Source organism: Schistocerca cancellata, chromosome 4, assembly GCF_023864275.1.
Source record: "Schistocerca cancellata isolate TAMUIC-IGC-003103 chromosome 4, iqSchCanc2.1, whole genome shotgun sequence".
NCBI lineage: Eukaryota > Metazoa > Arthropoda > Insecta > Orthoptera > Acrididae > Schistocerca > Schistocerca cancellata.
In genome coordinates this window covers 788,829,810-788,849,385 of record NC_064629.1, presented here as the reverse complement: position 1 = coordinate 788,849,385, position 19,576 = coordinate 788,829,810, and positions in this window count along the sequence as shown.

The following is a 19,576-nucleotide window of genomic DNA, read 5'->3' as shown; positions in this document are numbered from 1 at the left end:
TCCCAACATCATTTGTGTTATTCAGCACAACTTTTTGCTGTGTGTATAGCCTCCAGTTTCATAAACCTGAGTTTTTATAAGAGTGTGAGATGATCCACACAGTCAAATGCCTTGGAAAGATCACCAAATAATCCAACTGGCAATAATTTGTGATTTAGGGCTTGTACTATTTGATTGGTAAACGTGTAGATAGCACTCTCATTCGAGTAACCTTTCCAGAATTCGAACTGTGACATGCTGAGCAAATTATTATGGCTAAAATGTGAGACTACTCTTGAATACGTGTTCATGACTCAGTAACCAGTACTGCAACGCAGTCTGACATCGAAAATACTGAAAGGAAATAATCACAGACGAACTACTCACAAGAAAGGGAGCAACCAGAAACTGGCAGGTACAATCCGTATAACGAAACATCAAGCACTGCAAAAATTACTCGTGAAGTCCTATCAAAATCACAGAGAGTGTAAGTGGTCAGTTTTTAGCCAAACTCCTTGCAATGGGATGGTTCTCTTGAACTTGGAACACAATACCTCTGTCTCAAAATGGTTAATTATCTTTAACGCTTCATCAAAGCAACTGAACAACGATGTGGTTCGATAGACAAGCTCTGCATGCACTATTAAGAACTTTTAATGGCATTAATATCTAGCTTTGTGAGGTCATTTCGTGTAGACATGAACACACATGCCTGTAGCATGAACAATCACTGATTAGACATAAGGGACCTCTCACAACAGGTCATACAAAGCATGGATCATAATTACGTACAACAGTCCAATAAGTGACTTACTAATATGGAAGTGAGTAACAGAAAATTTCAACTGATATATTATATTGATTCCTGATTAATCAGATATTGAGAATTCTACACATGGGATCCACAATACAGGTGAAACTCGAATCCAAATACTAATAATCACAAAAATATATGTTATCTGTAAACGACATCTAGTAATGCATTGCATAGCCTAAACTGCAGGAGAGACTGACTCAACTGAGTGTGTATAAGTATTTTCCTGCTTATTTATATGAACAACCAGCGATCGCCAAGCCTCTGTAATATGTGACATCTAACTACTAGAACATGTTCGCTGTGCGAACAGGAATCCCAAACAAGAGAGTGGACTGACAGCGTTGCAATTTAAGAGCCACGGCAAATAACTAAATAATCTCACCAAATATTCAACTCCAGTCGCCATCTCAGGATTGCAAGGTCTCTCGCCTCAACGATCCCGGCATGCACTGCGTATTCAAATTCACTTGCAAGCATGGTCCAGATGGATGGAAGCTACTATAGCTTGCCAGACGTACATACGCTACCACTTCCGTGTCTCAAAGATACATAAACTCAAAGAAATTGAATTTTCTTATGTCGAGCAATGAGAAGAAGCGATCTGTTTTACTTGGTAAAAAACTTTCTATAGCTAAGATCGTATAAATACCTATTTTCGACAACAGGTATCGACAGATTTTGCTGTCGTTTTTTCGTCTTCAAAAATTTTTGTTACAAAACGTTTAAGTTGTGACTTGAAACATCATGCAAAATTGCCATATTGAAATCTGCCAACTGGGCATGATGTCTCAACTCACAATGAACACGTTATGTGACAAAAATTTTTTAAGACCGTAAGATTACAGCAAAGACTGTCGAAATCGGTTGTCGAAAATAAAGACGTATTTATATGGTCTTGGCTACGGAAAGTTTTTTACTAAATAAACTCAAAGAAACTGCACGACATATCACTACTGATTAGTTAATGTCCGTGAAAAACGTTGGTGAAGACTAGTTTCGTGAGTTGAAGAAACAAACAGGAGCAGATTCGAAAGAGCCTTTCTAAGACGCAACTCTCCCACTTGCCTTCACAATGTGTGAGTATTCAACTGTACATATAATGTTTTCACTCCCTCGGATAGTAATCGTGTAATGAAATTCGGGTCAGTTTACGCTGAGGGCATTAGATTAGGAAATGATAAGCTGAAAATAGTAGCGAATCTTGCTGTCGGGGAAGTGAAACAACTATCCACGGCAGAGGGAAACAGCATATAAAATGCAGACTGGAAACAACAAGGAAAGCTTTTCTGAAACAGGGAAGTATTGTAACTTCGAATATAAATTTCGACATTAGGAAATAATTTTAGTAGTGTTTTTCTGGAGTGGGGCATTATAAGGAAGTAGTACTTGGACAAAATAAAAGTAGAAGCTCTTGGCATGTATAGGTTGTGTAACCAATGAAGAGATATTCAGTCGAGCTGGGTAGTGAAGAGCTTAATTGCGCAGCTTGTCTAAAAGAAGGAAGTGGCAGAGTGGATGCATTCAGAGGCTTCACAAACTAGATTTTCTCATAACAGACGTACGTCCTCGGATGTTGGAGGGGGGGGGGGGAGGGGTGAGGTGAGTGGAGGCCAGAGACCAAGGGTTGAACAATTTGTTGTGCCTTTTTTTTTATAGTCTCGTATTGAACTCTGAAAGCACGAGTGGTGGTGTTTTTGGGTGCCTGTAAATAATGTATATGCACCTAGTGATTAAATGAGATGTTATGGCGGAATTCCTGATTTGGTGGAGAATGTTAGTGCTATGTTCAGAAAGAAGAAGGTGGTAGTGGACATGTTGGTATTTAAATGATTTCGTGTGTTCGGTACAAACCAGGGTGGATCTAAGAACGTTATTTTGAATAGTTTGGACTTTATTTGACGGAGTAAGGAACATCACGTTTCAGACAAGTTATTTAGCCTTGTTGACTACTCCATTGCCCTTGAGAAATGTGTGAAACTGATATAATCTTACTGTACCGTGATTACACGCATTGCTTACGTGAATACTGCAGTAACAACAGTCTCATTAACTTAAGAGACGTCTTAGATATCACATGATTTTATTTCAATAAAGCCGTCACGGCAGCCTACAGAGGGTGAAACATCTCGCATTTTCATTAGAATAAGCCATCTTATAGATGTGGCCGTCCGCCCCAGTAGCTGAGTGGTCAGCGTGACGGATTGCCGTCCTCCGGGCCCGGGTTCGATTCCCGGCTGGGTCGGAGATTTTCTCCGCTCAGGGACTGGGTGTTGTGTTGTGTTCATCATCATTTCATCCCCATCCGGCGTGCAGGTCGCCCAATGTGGCGCCGAATGTAATAAGACCTGCGCCAAGGCGGCCGGACCTGCCCCGCGAGGGGCCTCCCGGCCAATGACGCCAAACGCTCATCATCATCATCATAGATGTGGCCAAATTATTTCAGAATAAATTTGTAACTGGTACATTATTTCGATAAATAACTTAAAAATATGTGTTGGAGTCATGTAAACTTGTGTCCATTGTTGAGAAATGCTCTGAAAGCATAGAGATGAACAGATGGTACTACTGCTGTTAAAACTTCGAGCTGCCACTACACCATTACCTTTCTTTCCAAAAACTCTTATGCAGGACAGCAAACATGCATAAATAAGCACGAAATACTTTCGGCGAGAGGGGGTTGTTTAACAGACAAAAACATTGGCGCACTTCAGTTATTTCTCTTGTGTCTCTACAGGTGGCCGCAACAGGTTCAAATTTCGAAACGGCCCACGCAGACGAGCCGGTCCGCTTACAGTGAATAATCCACGTCAGAGCGCGCTGAGTTATTCTTATCTCTTCTCTATACCCATCCGCTGGGCTGCTTGTTAGTCATGCGCATGTAGGTGGACTGAATGAGCCACGTTTTGTAACACTGAGGTTGACACGGCGCCCTCTATCAGCTTTTCACTCTCAAGATTTGTAAAGGACTCAGAGCGTGTAAGGATGAAAAATGCTCGCGCAATGTTACGGACGTGTTCCTGTTGGGTACAAACCGTGACAGGACTCCCCATTTATCGTACACTGCAGCCGCTCATTGTAACGCTGCGTTCCAGCGCCGTACAGCTCCCAGGGGACCTACTCACACATCTCACGCAGTTAAGTATCGAAATAAGAAGCACACACAGCGTAAAATGAGCTCGCACACACAGAAATGACAGACGGGCAATTCATAAAATATAGAGCTCCGCGGCTTAAGGACGCAGAAAACGTCTTTCCAAGTAAAGTGCCGCGGAAGTCTCACGGTCTTTTGAATTGGGCTGGCGGTAAAACACCGCCTGATACGCTGCGACAGCTACATTACTCAAAACGGAGCAGAGGTCGTTATTTTACACGCTGTGGCAGAAAACCACCGAGGCCTCCTATCTTCACCATATTACGTGTCACTTTTGGCAGGAGTGCGTCTCAGAGGCTAATAAGGTCGCGCACAAAGCCGCTCTAAAATTCAGCACGTGATTCATTTACTGAGAGGCGTCAGGGGAAGAACGCCAGTTTTTCATCCCAGCAGATTCCAGAACGCTAGAGGCAAAAGCTTTCAGCTACCCCTACTTCCCTCCGTAAATGGAGCTTAAAATCCCTCCGCCGTCAGTCCGATCAGCACAACAGCAAAAGAAGCCTCAACCAGTCACACCTCAAATACATAAAAAAAAAATATTCCACCACAGTTGGAAAGTTTTCCAGTTCCATATATCACTAGGAAATCACCAAATAACGTAGAGATATCCTGTAGTGAACGAAGTGGCAAAATTATTCAGATTTTTGATACCAATATGGAAAGTATATAACACAGAAGAATATTATTTCCGTGCAGAAATTCTGAAACATGATTTTGTCAATTCAGGAAGACATTCGGAAGCTGTAGAAATCCTAAACGTACGTCTATAATTACAGAAAATACACTGAAATTAAATCAGAGTAAAAGAAGTGGGATCAACCGCAATATATTTAAGAAATCAAACCAATGATGTCAACTTATTTTTTTGGCGATTGTGGCGGTCTTCATTCTTCTCACCCCTTTGATGCTGCCTACCACGACTTTTCATCCTACCTATGCCACCCTCTTCATCTCAGACTAACGTTTACACTCAACGATCTCAATAATTTGTTGGATATGTTCGTATCTCAGCTTCCTCCAAGAGGTAATTATCCCCGTGGCTCACTCTAGTAGCGCGGAAGGTATTCCTTGATGTCTTAATTTACAGGGTGGTCCATTCATCGTGACCGGGCCAAATATCTCACGAAATAAGCGTCAAACGAGAAAACTACAAAGAACGAAATTTGTCTAGCTTGAAGGGGGAAACCAGATGGCGCGGTGGTTGGCCCGCTAGATGGCGCTGCCATAGGTCAAACGGATATCAACTGCGTTTTAAAAAAATAGAAACCCCATTTTTATTACATATTCGTGTAGTACGTAAAGATATATGAATGTTTTAGATGAACCACTTTTTTCGCTTTGTGATAGATGTCGCTGTAGTAGTCACAATCACATGGCTCACAATTTTAGACGAACAGTTGGTAACAGGTAGGTTTTTTAAGTTAAAATACAGAACGTAGGTACGTTTGAACATTTTATTTCGGTTGTTCCAATATGATACATGTTCCTTTGTAAACATATCATTTCTGAGAACGCATGCTGTTACTGCGTGATTACCTGTAAATACCACATTAATGCAATAAATGCTCAAAATGATGTCCGTCAACCTCAATGCATTTGGCAATACGTGTAACGACATTCCTCTCAACAGCGAGTAGTTCGCCTGCCGTAATGTTCGCACATGCATTGACAATGCGATGACGCATGTTGTCAGAGGTTGTCGGTGGATCACGCTAGCAAATATCCTTCAACTTTCCCAACAGAATGAAATCCGGGGATGTCAGATCCGGTGAACGTGCGGGCCATGGTATGATGCTTCGACGACCAATCCACCTGTCATGAAATATGCTATTCAGTACCGCTTCAAACGCACGTGAGCTATGTGCCGGACATCCATCATGTTGGAAGTACATCGCCATTCTGTCATGCAGTGAAACATCTTGTAGTAACATCGGTAGAACATTTCGTAGGAAATCAGCATACATTGCACCATTTAGATTGTCATCGGTAAAATGGGGGCCAATTATCCTTCCTCCCATAATACCGCACCATACATTTCCCCGCAAAGGTCGCTGATGTTCCACTTGTCGCAGCCACCGTGGATTTTCCGTGGTCCAATAGTGCATATTATGCCGGTTTACGTTACCGCTGTTGGTGAATGACGCTTCGTCGCTAAATATAACGCGTGCCTAAATTCTGTCATGGTCCCGTAATTTCTCTAGTGCTCATTGGCAGAACTGTACACGACTTTCGAAGTCGTCGTAATGCAATTCCTGGTGCATAGAAATATGGTACGGGTGCAGTCGATGTTGATGTAGCATCCTCAACACCGACGTTTTTCAGATTCCCGATTCTCCCACAATTTCTCTGCTACTGATGTGCGGATTAGCCGCGACAGCATCTAAAACACCGACTTGGGCGTCATCATTTGTTGCAGGTCGTGGTTGACGTTTAACATGTGGCTGAACACTTGCTGTTTCTTAAATAACGTAACTATCCGGCGAACCGTCCGGACACTTGGACGATGTCGTCCAGGATACCGAGCAACATACATGGCATACACCCGTTGGGCTTTTTGATCACAATAGCCATACATCATCACGATATAGACCTTTGCCGCAATTGGTAAACGGTCCATTTTAACACGGGTAATGTATCACGAAGCAAATACCGTCCGCACTGGCGGAATGTTACGTGATATCACGTACTAGTACGTTTGTGACTATTACATCGCCATCTATCACAAAGCGAAAAAAGTGGCCCAACTAAAACAGTCATATTTCCTTACGTGCAGGCCGAAGTGGCCGTGCGGTTCTAGGCGCTGCAGTCTGGAACCGCGAGACCGCTACGGTCGCAGGTTCGAATCCTGCCTCGGTCATGGATGTGTGTTATGTCCTTAAGTTACTAGTTAGGTTTAACTAGTTCTAAGTTCTAGGGGACCAATGACCTCAGAAGTTGAGTCCCATAGTGCTCAGAGCCATTTGAACCATTTTTCCCCCCTTACGTACTACACGAATATGTAATCGGGCCAGCCATAGCGTCATCTGGTTTGCCCCTTCAAGCTAGAGGAGTTTCTTTCTATGCAGTGTTTTTCGTTTGATGCTTATTTCATGAGATATTTCTCCCGGTCACTATCAATGGACCATCCAGCATATCCTATCATCTTATCTCTTAATCTGATTAGTTTTTCCTTTTCTAGTCGTTTCTACTAAGAATCTCGTCACTTCTTACCTTACCGCATCTCGAACGCTTCGATTCTCTTCTTTTATAGTTTTCCCACATCTACTACTCACTTACAATGCTGGCTCTAGATGCAGATTGTCAGAAGTCTCTACCTGAAATTAAGGCCGGTGTTGGATTTTTGTAAACTTTTTTCTCGTGCGGAATGCTTTCGTGGCCTATACTTTTCCACTTTTCGTGTCCACCTTGCTTCATCCGTCATTCATCTCACACACGGTGAAAAATTTTCAAATCATAGACATGATAATCTAAGAGTATTATGGTCAAATAGTAATATTATACAAAACAAGAAGCCCAAAAAAAAATTTGTAGAGCATCAGTTTAAATCAGGTTGCAAACTGTACTGATACCAGAAGATCAGAGAGCACGTGATTGATCTTGATTAAGAAAAGCCTTATGCTCAGTGCTAGGTTGCTACATTAATACTGGATATCTTAATATACACAAATTAGTTATCTAGGGGATAACTGACAAACTGGTCGCATATAAGGAAGTCCAAGCATTTACATAAAATCTTGTGTTAAGACTCTCACTTATAAAAAACGCTAGCACAGTTCTGTCATTTACAAAGAGGAAAAGATGGTATGTCATTAATGTTATCATTAGATTTCCCCTCTGCGTGTATGTCCATGCTATCTTTCAATCAACTGCTTCGTTTCGGAATTCGCTATGATTGCAACCTTCGTTCATATAATCGAAGTGCTGAATTTTCGCCATCGTACTTTTCCGCTATACAGTAGTCTGCTTGCAAATAATTGACCAACAACGCAGTCAGTAGAAGATATTTTTAAAATGCATTTACTTCAGAGACATGTCCTGATTCAGCCATTCATGCACATCTTCGTTTGGATACAATTGTTAATTACGTAAACGTTTTCATCAGCAGCTTGTCGTCAGGCTCCAGCGCTGCACAAGAATATTTGAATATGTAGTGCCACTTTTATGTTATTTCAGTAACAAAAACGTGTTAATATGCTTGCAGTTATTTAGATAGAAGGTGGAATTCTTTTGTACATCTACGTCTGTTTCGGTTCACATTGCTTTGTTTTGCTACGTGTAATGTACAAGCTGTTGCATTGTAAACAGCACACATACTGTAAATAAATCGTCGTGGCACGTAAAACACTCTTTATAATATTCTTCATGTTAGCCGCACCTTCACACATACGCTTTGCGGTCGATATTTTTGTTTACGAAGCAAAGAGATACTAATTACGGAAAGATGTCATTGATTTTCTGTTGAGGCAGGTTCTGAACTAATCAAAGGAAGCATGTGGAAGGCGCAACATGGTAATAACAGAAAAAACGTTTTACTTGAAGAAGGGACTTATTATTTAAGTACTGCCGTGTATAGGAATGGAGAATTTAATGAAATATTACAAAGCCATCACTACACATACAAACATTACGCACACGCACACACACACACGATATATATGTATATATATTAGTCCAAAGAAAACCTGACAGCTCTTCCTTAAACCAAAACAAGAAACAATGTATTACTAAGTGGGGCACTTGAGCGGACTTGGGGGAAAAATACTGATAACCCTTTCTACAAACCCGGCGGCAGGAAGCAGAGCTCGGTAAAATTAAAACAGAGCAGTAGCAATCAGGATACATGGACAAAATTATAAAATTTGAATTAAACTAGAAATTCTAAACCATGAAATTCATTATTGTTATTTTTAAGTTTCTTCATTCCCTTCTATCTCAGTTTAATATTTACATCTTCAAAAAACTATAGATCCCTAGCAGTAATTAATTTACAATAGCCAATTGGCTAAATAAATTTAAAATTGCTATTAAGTTCAATGCAATATTTTACCATATCTAGTGTGCAAATATTTGCATCCAGTAATGTTATATAAAAGATTTACTTGAGCTCACTGATTTTTTAAACAAATTAGATTTGCTAGCATTTTTGAGGTTCTTGAGTAGGGTATCCAACCACACAGAAAAATTTTTATCCATAAAATTGAACATAGATCCAATACATATCAAATAAACTTTTATGTGTCTTTCTTGCTTCTTGTTTTCACTTTCTGGGTATATTCCGGTGCTCTTAACGTGTGCTTTCTTTCTGTGATATTATTGCTGTTGGAATACGACACTGTTGTTGTCCTCAGTCCACCCATCTTCTTCTGACTTCGTCTTGTCATATACATTTGGTGTAGATGGGAGAGCTACTGACAGCTAATGTCTTTGTCTGGTGGACTGATGGACTGCAGCAGTGGATGAGGACAGGAAACGGTTTATTAACGGCTGGCTGACTCAGTAGCTAAAGAGCGAGCCTTTCTCACATGGGCTAGCAAAAACCGTTTACAAATCGTATGTATAATAGGATTTCGAGCAAAAAAGGTGATTTGAGAACAAAAAATGAGACGTGTTAGCAGCTTCTTCACCTAGTAATGTGCGACAGAAACACATGAGACTGTGCTTTTATAGCGACAAGCCAACGCTGCAGTCATGTACACTTCCTGAATCGGCCAGTCAAGTGAGTCCTTTCACGCCGGCTGGACATACATACGTACTGTAACACCGCTTCCAAGCTCCAGAACAGATCGATTTTTTATACTTATCAGCCAAATATTAAAAGATTTTAAAACAAGCTAGCGTAATCTACATGAACAGGGTTATCCAGAGAAATCATCTTCTAATTGACACAATAAATATTTTACTGTCTATCTTTCATTACAATTAAATGTACTTTTTATATAAATAAAAATTTTCACTCAAAGTTTTATGCTGAGCAGCATATGTAAAATTCCTTTTACCAAACATGATTATGTAAGCAATAAGTTCATTCGAAATTTTGTCATTGTATGTGGTAAACAGTTTCATTGTAATTTTTGTGTGACCAGTATATTAATTAATCTTGACATATTTATGAAATAGATGAGATAATTTGCTATGAAATTGTGTGCATTTACATCAGCATCATCAATTACATTTGGCTGTCTTAAATTCTTGGAAAGCATCAAATGCCTTCCGATAACCGTTTGACAGATGTAGATTCGAAATTTCTTGAGGAAAACTTCATTTCTTCCATTCTTCATATGGATATTCTGTGTCCTGACGTTATCAGACAGGGAGGAGTCAATACTCTGCTTATTTTTTCGATTAGTTTGAAACAATACAAATATGAAATAAAGTTTATGACATTCTGTAGAATAATTGGTGATAAGTAGCTTAAAATTTCTGCTTTCGTTCAGTCTAGCAATTTGTATGATATGTAATTCAAAGAACGATATGGGAATCTTCGATTTTTTTCATCTTTCTTGCTCTAGGTCGAGTGAATGTTCTGGTTCACATCTAACCACAGGAAAACGGATTTCCACTGATTACACAGCAATTTTGCATTCCTTAGGAAGTGTGGGCAAAGCTTCAACACGAGCTTGGTTATGTTCAGCCTATCAAAGAATGGTATTGTTTGCAGAAGGACTCCAGGTAAGACTTACACTACTCTCACCTTCCAGGATCACGTCCTTGTTATCTCTAAACAACCCACCAACCAAATCCAGTTGAAAAAGTGCTTAAATTTTCTAATTTCTTATCTTTCTTAATGAGGATATGGCTTTCCTTTGTTAGCTCATTGGATAGAGATGAAGTCACTAGCGTAAGGACAGATGAACATTCTAGACAAAATGTTGTTTCCTTTCTTTATGGTGATAATCTGGAACAGCTTTGCTTCATAACTATAGATTTACTTTTTATATGACTTTCTGTCATATGCTGGGTAAGCTACACCATCAGCTCCAATAATACTGAAGCTCATATGCAACATAGCATCATTAGGATGAACCCAACCACCTCCAATATTTATCTTAATTCTTTGTCCTTATTGAGAAGATTTAGGTTATTTTTAGTCTTTTCATTCACAATAGCTACATGCACCAAAAGTTGGTCTTGAACTTTGGCTTGCTGTTTCTGGTACAACAGGTGGTAGTAGTACCTCAATTTTTCTTTCACTAATTATTTCCCTAGCATTCTCAACTAATCCATACTATTTTTGTGTGTGATATGGAATTTTATTTAAATTTTTGAGGTGAGTTATTTTGTCTTGATACATTTCCTTAATTACATTTTCAATCTTGTGTGTGCAGTGTTTACTAACTGATGGCAGCACTTTGAGTGGAACCCATTTTCTGAGCTGTTTGGCTTCTTCCTTACTTGACTTCAAAGTGAGTGAATATAAACCTGCTTCCATTGATGAATATAGTGCTTTTCTGTCAATTTAGTGGGAGGGATTGACATTCCATCTCTATATTTACTAGTAGTTTCGTATCATCTACATAGCATTTTTACTGATAACGTTTCTGGTGTCCTCATGATGGAGAACTTTTACAATACCTTTCTTTTCAAGCAATGGGTTATTCTTTTCAACAGTTGTTATAGATGCATGCTTACCATTATATGTAAGCTTGTTGTTGACAAGATATATGATTGACTCAATTTAAAAATAGTATATCTTTTGTCTTAATAAAAATTTTAATGTAACAAATGACTTCCTACTGTTTTATTGAGTCATGCATTGACAAAATTTTTGTATTGTTGATGTACCTATTACCAATACTATTCATTATTTGCTTACTTCATAGCTTTACTGAAAACTATTATAATGAAATGATTAACGCAAATGAAAGTAGAATAATGTTAACAAACAGTATTAAATTCAAGTTTCCTGGCACTAGTACATAATAATGTAATCCATTTTTAAGCTTCAGTATTTACTGGTTGACCATTCTGTAAATTTCTTAATTCATACAATTTTGCTCCAGTTAGTAAATATTCAGCTAAACTAAACTAAACAGTTTCACCAGAATGGAGCAATTATCATTTCCTTGTTGCAAAATTTAAAACGTTTCTAATGGAGTTTATTGTTATATTGGGGATTAACATTGTCTAGTGTATTAATTACTTTAAATACATATTCAGTTGTCCCAAATTCTGTCTCAAAAGGTTTTCTGAATTTTCTCCTTCAGTAAAAAAGTGATGCAGTTTTCACTTTTTACCTTTGTTTGAATTTTTTCATAAACAATTCTAACACTGTTTCCTGTGCCATCATATTTGCTACATAATATTTTGTTTAAAACCAATAAATAACTGCTTCAGTAAATGCAAGCAATTAAATCCAAGAACTGTAAAAATTGCAAACTAGAGAAGACAGTTGATAATTTTCAGTCAAATAAATATACAAACTATAAGCATTCATATATGTGTAAATAATGTATTAGAAAGAAGAAGGACAATAAACAGGTTTTAGAAAATGAACTGCTTGTCTAAAAACAAAAATTTCTATTTCTTTACTTAAGTTCAATATCTAATGGTAAGCATTTAAGTATATATAAGATCTGCCTTCGGTAATGTGATACACAAAGAAGGAAGACAAGTACAGTTAATGTTAAATAAGCATTTACGAAATTTTAAGCAAAGTATTTTTCATATTCTATTTTCATTTACTAAACTGTAATTTTTTATAGAATCTCTTTTTATACAAACCTAATAAAAGTTCTTTTTAATAAAACAGACTAATAAGAAATGACTATTTGTTGCTCAACTTTGTGTTGTTTATAGGAGCAAATATTGAAGAGGATACAGTAATCTAAGAAAAGGTAATCTAAGTAATGTTTTTATTTCACATAGTTCTTCTACCTGTATTTCGAATATCTCAGTACTATGAAATTAGATGATCTTAAAAATTCAGCTAGAAATCTTGGCATTAGAGGCTCCAACATATTAAATTAATTAGAATTAGTCAATTTCATTAATTTTGCTATTCAGGATGAATTATTCCAAAAGGCTTAATCAAGACCAAAAGGCATACTTGAAATATATTACTTGTCCAGGTCTGATAGTGATATGTTTGGAAAATCTTCACCACTGAGAAAAGAAAAACTGGAAAGACCAGATGAAATATTAACGTTCAGCAGCAAACAATCTGAGCAAGAGAAAGAGACCAAACAATAGTTTTGACTTTAAAGAAATAAGGTAATATTTAATGAGAAAGTTAAACTGTTGTCTGTTGACTACAAAACTGACTTTATCGGTAGTAGTATTAGTAAACTCAGTACCATTAATGAAAAAAATAGATTATGCAATGAAAGCATGCATTTATATGGTAAAGTTAGCTAATTAGAGAACTAATTTCAGAAATGAAGTTAAGTAACCATAATAACTATAAATCAAATTCCAATTTCTAAAAGATATCAAGCATCAGATGCATCAGATAACAATCGACAGTCTGTTCAAGCTTTGTTCAATAAAATCAGAGATATATCATCTAACGAGTCTATTAATATAGCTGACACCACATTTAGTATTTAAATTTGAGCAGTACCTAGATATAGTAGACATAATCCAATTAAAAATTTAGCTGATGATAAAAAGACTGAGAGATGTATCACAAGAATTAATAAATGATGGTAATTTGTGTAGTCCTAGAGCTATAATAGAGGCATTAATGTCTCAAACAAATGATATCTTGGGTAGAGAACTAACTACTGTTGTGATTACAAAAACTGGAGAAGGAGATAAATACCAATTACAGAATGAATTAACAGACCTATTATACAACCAGTTACAAAAATACAGTGAAGAACGATTTACTCTAAATGATATTAAAAGTGATGAGCAACTACTCCATATCTAAATGAATGTAGTATGTGACGAGAATTTCAGTTCAGTTGCCAACAGCGGTCCTGAGAAAGCAATAAAGATATAAATGTACAAAAATTACAACTATTTTGAAGTAATTAACAGTGTGACAACATTCTTAAAATCAGTATATTTCTGTGGTAAATGCTACAGTATGTATTACAACAAGAAGAAGTATAACTGGAAAATAGAGAGACAAGTGTGTACAATAAGGAAAGGGGACCAACACAGTATTGAGGAAAATAAGGTATATTGTGAAACCTGCTATAGGTATTGTTACAATGAGAAATGCATAAACAATCACCATGAAGGTTGTGAAACAGTTTATTAATGTGAGAACTGTAAGCATAATTGTTTGAGATGTGAAGTACATGTATGTGGCTTTGAAAGATGTAGAAACTGTCAACTTCAAGTAGAAATTAAAACTCATCATTACTATATGCAATATAAAATACAAAAGGTGGTGTTTGTGAATGAAAGATTGTTGAAGAAATTATAGTCAAAGGACGCCAAAAATGTAGTAAACATCAATGTACTGGGAAGTAATGGAGAATACATGGATTATCATATATTCAAATGTTTCAAATTTCATAACAAAATTACAGGTAAAAAGTTTGAATTTTGTGAACATGGATATTCAAATGTTTCAAATTTCACAACATAATTACAGGTAAAAAGTTTGAATTTTGCGAACATGGATTCCTAAAGACAGTTCCTTGTACCTATACTGAAAGATGCTTGTGGTTTGATTTTGAAGATCAAAAAGAAACTTATATAAATATTCCAAATCCAATAGTAGTTCACAACTTTAATGGTGACATTGGTTATAAATTTAAGATAAATTATGAATTTTGTAGGTAGATAATACCTGATACAAATTACAGTTACACATTTTTAGCTCTTTACGCTAAAGGTTATGATTTACAATTCATTCTACAGTATTGTACTGAAAATATAATAAAACCATACACAATTGACACTGGAATTAAACTGATGTTATTGGGGATGAAGTTGTTAGAACTAAAAATTATTGACAGCAGTAATTTTTTACATGGCCCACTTTGTAGCTATCCAGAAGCAGTTGATATGACAGAACTGAGAAAGGTTAGTTCCCACATTTGTCAACACACAAGAAAATGAAAGTTATATAGGACCTATATCTCATGTCAAATATTATTGTGAAAAAAACAATGAAACCAAATGGAAGAGAAATATTTCCAAAATGATATAGTGAAGAAGTAAAATACAATTATGTATTCATTATGGGGACAGAAATTAAAGAATACAGTATTTTTGATGTAGATATATTGAGAGGAAGTTACATAGAATTAAGAAAACAGTTACTAGAAATAGTGATATTGATTCACTCTGTTGTTTAGCAATTGATTGAGTTTGTATGGCTAAATACAGGTCTGAAAGGATCTGTATTGGATAAAGCAAAAAAGTAAAATTATATTAAAGAGTCTACTACTTGGCTAAACAGTTTGAACAATAATAATGTTCAACATCATCGAGATGCAGGCCTCTGATCTTTCAATTACAACCAAGGCTTTAATAAAAGGGCAAAGGTAATGTTAATTAGAACACTGGGAGGAGTTGTGGTCTAAATAACAATAGATTTATTTATTCTTAACATCACATGACAAAAGATGGCTAAAGAAACGTCGCACAAACATTTCTATTGGACACACACTTTCAATAAGATGCCATCTATGGTGACCAAAGTGATCAGCTGGGGATCAACACACCACACTAAACGGAACTAATTGCTTTATCTGATTTCATGAGTGTGGGTCTGTGGTATGGGCCGAAAACTACACGACTATCAAGCATCTGTACTCTACTATTCCATAATGAAAAATATGGTTCCAAAGAGCAGAGTGCTGAGAAGCATATATTGGAGCCTTATGCCGTAGCAGCAAATACTTTACCCTTCTGGGGGTCAGGGCGGCACAGCACGACGCGGTCGCCGACTGAAGTTATAGATCGCGACGTTCTGTTATTAAGGGTGCGTAATCGGAAGTATGCAAATACACTCTCTCGCGTTCAGCTGATTCTGAAAGAAGGTACTTCCCTATGACTCTGTGACAACTATGCGTGACGGAATATGTCAAAGTTTAGATTGGCGACTCAAAACAAGTAAGTACACCCACACATCACTCGTTGTGTGCGTGATGCAAGAAGCAGTACTTCTGTTGGTTCAGATGGTGGCTGGCACAGGCTCTAAGTGGCGCACTAGCGAAGGACACAAGTCTCATCGTTTAGGTAAAGAGTTGGTTGGTTTGTGGGATTGAAGGGACCAGACTACTAGGACCATCAGTCCCTTAGGTAAAGACCTGCCGTTCTTTACTAGCAAAGCTACAGTACAACAGTGATTTCTTCTCTTTCTCTTAGCTTTCCTCGCCAGCTCGGCAGCATAGCACATTTACATGCTTAGACTACACCCACTTTAGCACAATCCAGTCACGAGCTGGAGCTCGATATTCGGAGCTGGGATACCTCTCCGTGTTCTGCACACACAGATTTGACCAACCAGCGATTTCAAAAATTAATTGGGAGGAAAGAAAAAAGATTCAGTTTAGCTGCCTCTTTCCCACGTGATTACACTGTGTCGTTTCTAAAAGCATGACCTGGGTGCAACCACAGCCCTCCATAAAAAGATCGTTATCTCTCCTGTTGCATCCATTTCGAACTTTCCAAGGAACGGCCATAAACTAGCTAAGAGCCTCGAGCCTTCACAAATATGTTTTGTAGCAAAGTCTGGACGCCTGGGCACCACTGCCCTGTCCCACGGAAATTCGCAGAAACTCACAGCTGTCTCATCGGCTCCCTGCCTATCAAGCGCCCATCTTCGGCTTTACTGTCAGTCATCAGTTTGTACAAAGCTCTGCTCATAGCTGCAGCGACTCCTTGGCGCTAGTCAGTCTACCTGGACGAGGTCTGCCACCAACCGGCGCCACCGAATGTGTCTGCACAATGAGACCAAGGGACTTGGCAGTCCACAAACGTTTTCACCTAGGTTCCGCAGAAAAAAACGTTCTCCTCAGCCCTCAGCCGCTGTACGCTTTTACTGCAGTTAATTAACTTGACACGCTTTTCCTTTGAAAGCAGGTAAAGCTTCGTGCTGTTCCTTCAGTAGAGCACACACGCAAGAGCGTTAACTACTGCCAACCATTTCGCATATGAATGAAGTCAGATCGTATCAAATATAGCAACCATGTAATGAAGATCACCTTCCCTAAGAACATTAAGCAGTATGACGCCGTATCAAAAGTAAAAGTGTCCTGCAATCTCTCACAACCTCCCCATTCCTCTCAAATCTATTCTTGAGGAGTGTCACACTTTAAAATGGTTAGGGTGACATGAAACAGAATAAAATGTGACACTTTAGTTTGGTCGTTATCAAAGAAACAAACATGAATCAATCTTCGTTCACCATAAACCCCAGCAAAATGATACCGTGTCTTTACCACCTTCAACCAGGTGTCATACATACACTCTCTGCTGCATGCCTACAAAATTAAAATGAGAAATAAAAATGTGATGGGTGTACCAGAGTGTCATATTCTTGTAAACCCAGACTTTGATCACAATTACTATATGGTTACAGGGTCATGCAGTCATTTATCTACTCATTCATCCTGAAATTGTGGCTAGAGAAGGTTAGTCACCTAACCAGGATATAATAACGTCGTCTTGAGGATTACTTGCTCCATGGATCAGTGCTACTCCTGCTCACTTATACACATGGCTGAATTCATTCCTTGACAGAACATCGACCACAAACATTCTGACAATCACCCAATACAAAGAATCATAATGGTATTGTGGCATGTGACATCTGTTCAGCTTATTTCTTTAACATGTGGCCGTCTGTTCCTTTAGTATAAAGATGTGTCAACGAAACAATACAACATATAAGTGCCATAAAACAAGTGAATCTTTATAAAAACCAAAAATAATACGAGAGTTCATCAAGAGAAAATAAAAGTTGGTAAGAAAACACAGAAAACACATGTAAACATATAAAGAAAAGGAAACCAGCAAGGAACATATAAAACAAATTAATGGAAAACAGCAAATATCTCCTGCACCTCCCTTCTCAAAGGTCTTTAAGGAGTCATATTTTTGAATTTACGATTGTCACACGAATAAACACAGCACTACACATGTCATGTAACAGGTTAGATGCGGCAGCTATGCCCAATGAGTTTGCCAAGATGGGTTACCCCTTTTACTTGGCATATACAGTACAGGCAACAGCTTCGGTGTGGCAGGACCTCCTACTTGTGTGTGGCCATCCTGGATCACGTGGTAGTCGGCAGTGTGTTGCTGTTGTCGAAGATGTTGATGGAATGAGCCGGGCAGCATATGAACACAGGTTTGAGGTGAATCACCTCCTGCCGTCACCGTCTGAGTCGACCCGTGTCTCCAGGGACGTATGTACCTCCATTCAGCACTCCACAGCTTGCCCCTGAAGCAGGGCACTCCCTTTCATTCAGCGGTAGGTCCCACAAGACCTTGGAAGCTAGAAGCAGTGAGGGAAGTGCTCGCGTGCTGCCAGGGCACCAGCAACAGTTGGTGGCATGCAGAGGCTCGTCCGCTACTGCTTCCATTCATGTAGCCTGATGACGCCATGTCGACCAGCTGCCATGCTGTCGCTATGTGGGTCATCGCCGCCTGCAGAGAACCGCGCCCCCTGTGTCTCACAGGCCTGGCAGATGATCTTAACTGCCACTCCAGTCTTTGGCGCCCTGTCTGCTCAGCTCGTATGGCCGCCCCAGTGGCAGCAACCTCTCCAATTGCCTGATGTGTCACCATCCATTCAGCTCCCGTATACACAATGCTTACATGTGGGCTTAGTGCCATGTTTTCACAAATATCTTTACAGCACAGATACAGACTGAATTATAACTAAGTTGTAAGGGATTGTCTTACATGATTACTCCAAGAAAAAAATTCTTTATAGAGCTCTTTTAACAAAAATAAAATATTATTCTATTCTATAATTATTCTTTCATTGTATTACAGCAATAATTTTAAATGATTAATTCTCTGTGTCTAAATATTTATGATCTTAAGTAGTGGTAAGTTGTTCTATGATAGTGTAATGTTAATTTCCCACAACCTTTCATGCAACTCAAAGAACTAAGCTGGCTTACACTACACATTCACTAGAGTCACTCTCACACCATCTAAGTGTACTACTTATTTATGCAATGCAACCACTACAAAAGATATATGAAATACTGATGGTACTACAGATTACTTCCCCATTACTTAGTCATTATGGTGGCGCTTACCGCTGGTATGTGGCGTGAATCTCGATGAGTGCTGACGTCACCAGTCTGTTCTCTTTGTTACGTGGACAAAACAACTCCTCTGAAATTCTCTTTTTTGCTAAAACTGACAGAAAAATTTCTCAGGTTGCTGTACAAATTTTCGACTCCATCTGCTGAAACAAACATAAAAAGCACAAGGTTTTATCGAAATTTGAGTTCAAAGCTACAATTCTTCCACCTACTCATTCTCACAAATCGATGGTGTGCCTCATTCACTCTGCAAAAAACATACCAAAGTGTCTCGCACATTCTGTGCTCGCGTCACGTAATAACAAACTATCACCCAAGATCTACCAATCAGGCCGTCGCGAACCACTCGCGAAACCCCACACGAATATCAACGCACAATAGTGTGGAAAACCACATGTGAAAACCACAAGCGAACAGCCACAGTGAACAACAATCGCATAG